This window comes from Andrographis paniculata, unplaced genomic scaffold (genome assembly GCF_009805555.1).
Source record: "Andrographis paniculata isolate CXL003 unplaced genomic scaffold, ASM980555v1 Contig74END, whole genome shotgun sequence".
NCBI classification, from domain to species: Eukaryota; Viridiplantae; Streptophyta; class Magnoliopsida; order Lamiales; family Acanthaceae; genus Andrographis; species Andrographis paniculata.
Genome location: NW_026137611.1, coordinates 643052 through 649213, shown reverse-complemented (window position 1 = coordinate 649213; position 6162 = coordinate 643052).

Sequence of the window (6162 nt, the reverse complement as noted above, 5' to 3'; positions counted from 1 at the left end):
ACATTAAAAATTTGTACTTAAACATATGAGTTTTCTTTTTTTTTTTTTTTTTGTTTTCTCATTTTTTATTTTATTTTATTTTTGTCTTTTTGTTTTTTTGTTTTTTTGTTTTTTTTGTAAACGGAGAAATTAAAAGCCCAAAAAAATATTGGACATGGTAGCTGCCCCAAATAGAGATGGGGAAGCCAAATGCAGCTATAAAATCTGATTTTATCAATTTAACCAATCTAGGCTTTTTCTTTATTTTTCATTCACCTTTTATCCAATTCAGTGTATTTTCATCATCTTTGTTGCTCTTATTTCAAATTTTAGTTTATTGATGCCAATATTTTCAATTCTGAATTTACTGCGTTTCGATCGAACCCGGATGCTTTATTGAATAAGTCAAAAAATCCATTTCGATTTCGATTTCAACATGCCCATAAAAAAATGGTCACCGTCCTTGAATTTTCATGAAAACAATGATACTCCATCCGTCCCATAACAAGGTATCCATTTACCTTTTGCGTCATTGTACTTAACGTTAAAAATATCTTAATATTTGTATAATTTTTTTATATAAATGTCATTATATTAGTATTACAATACACTAATAGAAATATTTTTTGCAATTTTTCCTTGATTTATAATACGTTTTGATATAATAATTAATATCCAAATTTTAACATGCAAAAAATAAATGGATACTTAGTTATGGGACGGAGAGAGTATTTCATCTCATAAAATATTATACTCTTTTTGTAAAAATATTCATATTATAATAAAAATAATCACACATTAGTATCAAAATATCTTATATATTTTTTTTAATAAACTACGTACATATCATTACACATATACAAAACCCAAATATATACTTTTGTTGGGACTGAGTATACTACCACAAAACCGAGCTAAAATTGCCGTAAAAAAAAAAAAAAAAAACATTTTTAATACAAATTAGTAATTTTTTATTTATCACAAAACAATATACGAAACCATTTTTGCGGAATTTTGATGTTAACTTTTTTTAATTTAGTGATATTTGACAACCATAAGAAATACTCCATTTGTCTCATGTAAGGTGCATTATTTTGATTCCAGCACGAGAATTTAAGTGATTAGAATAAAATTAGAATTAAGTGATGTACTAAAAATATATATATTTTTTTATTTGAATAGTGTAATAAGACAAAATATAGTTAATTATTATTTATTTTAAAAATATTGCAAATATATTGAATAAATCAAATATATATTATATAAAACAATATTTTGAGGCACGGTCCCAAAAATCATAAAAAAAAAGACAAGCAAACCAACTTGCATAATGCAGAACAAGCCAAAAAACCTTAATCAATGATAGCAAAAACAATGTCCAATTTTCGCATTGTCTTAACTCGCTAAACTTCTACTATAACTCCACAGAGTCAGAAGTGAAGAAATCAAATCGGGAGTCTCAAGCTTCACGAAACAAAAAGCAAAGAACTCCAAAGGTTAATTTTTTGAGATTGTATATTATTTACGAGCTGTGTTTATTTTTAAATATTCTTGTCTTTTAGCAATTTCTGCTTTGTGATGCTTTACACTATATTACATATATGTACGAGGGTGTAGAGCTGATGTTTCTCTTCTTTTTCTATCTTCTATTCTAATTTTTATTTGCAAATTTGTTTTATTATGCAAGGATTTAGATGTATTGAATAATAATAGATAAGGATGTGGTCATAAAATCCCATCGTTCTTAAAATTCTTGTCCAAAAAATTTCTTACTTGTTTGAAAAGAAAACAAATGAAGACCACCTATAAAATCCATATTTGGCATTTTGCTTGTATATTAATCACTCGACCAATCAATCATTAAATAAATAAATAAATAAAAAATCACGTGTAGAACAATATTGATTTTGATAGAAGAAAATGAATACAATGCGTCGAGAATGATATGAGATATTGTTTATTTTGCAGATTTTCTAATATAAATCTCATTCACTCGTATAAAATAATAGGCTATTTTGGAGAAAATTTATATATAATGCACTCGGTAAATATCTAATTCATATATCTTATTTTTATTTATTTGATTAATTTAAATTACCTAATGTAATTATAAAAATAATTAATAATTTACTTGATAGACTTAAATTATGTGATTTCATTATAGAGACAATTAATAATTTATTTGATTGATTTAAATTATTATGTAATGAAATAAATCAATTACTATCTTATTGATATTAGATAAATTTGGCAGATACCCGATAGTGTATCAATTAAGTGATATGAGTGATCTATTGATTGCTATATAAAAGACATTCCGTTATAGTTTTCAATATACTAAATCAATCATTATTTTTTATTCTCCACATCGGAATAGCTACGAATAATTCATTCGATAATTTAGTTGAGGAAGATCATAATACTAACATTTCAAGCTCGTAAATTTCGCATCAAGGAACTCACCATTGATCTAGATATATTTTTAGTTTTATTATATAAATCGATATATGTATATAAATTGGGGTTGTGCCAAGTGCATTATATATAAAATTTCTCCGATAAATGGTATAGAGCCATATTGTATGGATTATATGTATTTATAGTTTTTTTAAATGTATATATATACATGTATTTTGAAAATTAATTTTGTCATATATTATCGTTGGATAATTAAATTTCTGTGCAAGGGTGTTTTTTTTTTTTTGAAAATCCATATTAATAATTTAATTGAGTTGATGACATATGTATTGTTGGCCCAGACACTTTCAACATATATAATATATATTATAGATCATTTGTTAGGAAGTTTTTTATATATAATGCCACTCGACACATCTCCAATTCATATATTTATAGCGATTTACATGATAAAACCTCGTAATGGAAACATACCTGGATTCATGACGAGTTTTTTTATGCGAAATTATTAACTCGAACGATTGGTATTATAGTCTTCTTTAACTAAACCATCAAATAGGTTCTTCGTAGTCTATTCGGATGAGAAGAATAAAAAACAATAAATAATTTAGTATATTGAGGACCATAACCGAATGCCTTTTATATAGTGGTAAATAGATCATTCATAATCGCCTAATTGATCACTGTCAGGTGGAGTAAATAATAAATATTTATGTTTTTTTACCCAAATTTTTTAAAATTTTACTATTTTGGAATTTTCATTTTTTTGAAAAGATTATATATATTTTTTTATATCACAAAATATCTTATAAAAAATACTATTTAAATATAGAATAAAAAAAAAAAATTCCCAAATCAAATTCAGAGAAACCAAATTTGATTCTTGGCTCAACTCTACATTGAGAAATCACTTTATATTATATATGATTTAAACTCGGATATCCATATCTAAGTCCCCAGTGTTCTTTTTCTTTTTTCGATTAAAAATTTAGTTTAAATTTATTTTAAATTATTCTTTTATGAAATAAAAAATATGGAATAGTATGAAAAGTACTCTCCTCCCTCCACCACAATTAACACTATTTTTATTTTTTTTGTCCCGTACTAATTGACATATTTATATTTTTGGTAAAAATTATTAAATCGAAACATATTAAACAAATATAAATTAACTTAATTAACTACATAACATACAACTCATATATGATGTAGGACCATTCAAAAGTCAAAACCTCTTTATTTTTATCCACCTCCTCCAAAAAATAAATATTTTTATCTATATTTAAAACTACACATCTTTTATAAAATTAATTTATGTTAATTATAAATAAAAAAAATATTTTTTTATTTACTTGTATTATAGAAAATTTTATTCTATACAAAATGATATCAATATTACATATATTTTTTAATTTCTATATAATTTTTAGATATTTGAACATATATTTTAATTTTTTTAATTATATATATTAAATTTACTTTAAAATTATAAAAATTATTAATTACATAAAAATAATATAATAATATCATAACTCATTATTATTAACTAATTAAATATTTTTACCTAAATATCGTGTCTTTAATCAAAATGGTCAATTTCAATGAGACAGGAGAGTATATAATAATAATTGTTAAGATAATCTCAATTCCTCTACATCTATTTTTGGCATAGTGACAAAAACACTTTTTGCTTCTGTGGTCGTTGGCATTCAAAAACAGCAACTCTGGCCCTGCTGGTTAAGTCCAATCATGCAGCCCTTTGTGTCCCCTCTCGTTGGTGGCTGCTCAAAGACAAATTGGACATTTCGAATTTGTCTTCTTGTGATCAGAACTGATTTGATACAACATCATTCCTTGGTTAGAACAAAGGGAATTTAATGCATGTCATTTCATGGCTGCTGTGGTTGTATGTTTCACTGTATTAGAGTTTTGGGAAGTGGTGAGAGTGATCTTAGAGAGATTGGGTAGTAAGATAATTATTGTGCTTATCCTCTCAACAACTTCCCTTCCACCTCCATGCATTAAGTAAGTGATTTTCATTGTATTTCTGTTGGAGAAGCTTGGAGATCAAAGGAAGACTGGAGTTCTGATCAGGGGAGCATTCGAACTCTGTGCAGCCCAGCTATGACGGTTGTTAGTACGAGTTTGTAACAACTGAAACCTTGAAGGGTAATTAATTTGTAGCGTGGGTTGGTGGAGGTTTGAGTGTTTTGTTATTAATCAGCACTGATTAATGAACACCTCCTGGATTGGTATCCCCCGGATGTAGGATGGTTTATATCCGAACCGGGTAAACAAATAGCATCTCATTTATTGCTTTGAAATACTTTCATTTACTTCATCGACAAGTGGGTGTCATAACTGTGATATAACTACGCTTCGGGAGGTTGGCCCATTTGGATTTGTGTACGAGGATTTATTGGAGTTGCACTCATTTCCATCCCAACATTTGGTATCAGAGCAGTGTTCTCTAAGTTGCTGAGTAGATTCTCTCACAGTTTGCAAAGATGAGTAAAGAAGGTAGATCTACATCGAGACCTCCACTGTTTGATGGAACAAGTTATCGAAGTTGGAAGAACAAAATGGAAGCATTTCTGATGTTACAAGGTGAAGATGTTTCTGAAGCTGTCGAGTCTGCATGGTCTCATCCCATGAAGACCATTCAAAATGAAGATAATACTGTCACTCTTGTGAAGAAACCAAAAAGAGAATGGACTCTCAATGAAAAGGCTGCTGCAATCGCCAACTCGAAAGCCTTATTTTCGATCTTCAATGCTGTTGATGAAACTCAAGCGAAGCTGATATCAAACTGCAAAGTTGCTAAGGAAGCATGGGATATTCTTGAAAATGCATTTGAAGGGTCTGTGCAGGTTCGAGAATCAAAGCTGGATCATGTTGAAACTCTGTTCGAAGCACTAAAGATGAATGAAGATGAAACAATTGCTGTCTATCACAACCGATTCATGGATGTTGTAAATCAAGCTGAAGCTCTTGGTATGCACTTTGAAGAAAAGAGACTGGTGAGAAAAATGCTTAAAAGTCTCACAAAAAATTTTAGGCCAAAGGTGATTATGCTCGATGAACCACCAAAGCTGAGACACATGACATTGGATGAACTATATGGCACACTGGTAAGCTATGAAATGAACTATCTTGAAGATGAAGCACCCAAAAGTGTGGCTCTGAGTGCTGAAGACTTGGAGATGATTGAGTCTGATGAAGAAATGGCTCTGCTGAGTCGTAAACTTTCTCGAATGATCAGTGAGAAACGAGCTGCCAAGCTAAAGTTTGGGAAGTTTCAAAACAGGAATAGCTATCAGGGAGGAGGTACATCCAGCTCTTAGCGAAAGTATCCTGAGCAGAAACCTACTGCATACAGCAAACCGAAAGATAGATTTGATGGTGGATTTAAGAAGAAGTTTGTAGTGTCTGCAAAACCTGAGACGGTTCAAGAACCTACCTGTTATGGATGTGGTGGTGTTGGACATATTAAATCTGAGTGCCCAACAGTTAAGAAAAGGGAGAAAAGGGCATATCAAGCTACCTGGAGTGACAATGAAGATGGTGAATCTGCTGGTGGTGATGAACAGACTGAGAATCATGAAGTTGTTGCATTCATGGCAGATGATGATGATTCCAGTGATGAGAAGACAGAATCCAGTTCTAAAACTACTGATGAGTCAAGAGAACTTGATACTGATGAGTTGATTGAGGCTTATGAGGAAATGGTTGCCGAGCAAAAGAAAGCTGTTGTAAAAAATAAAG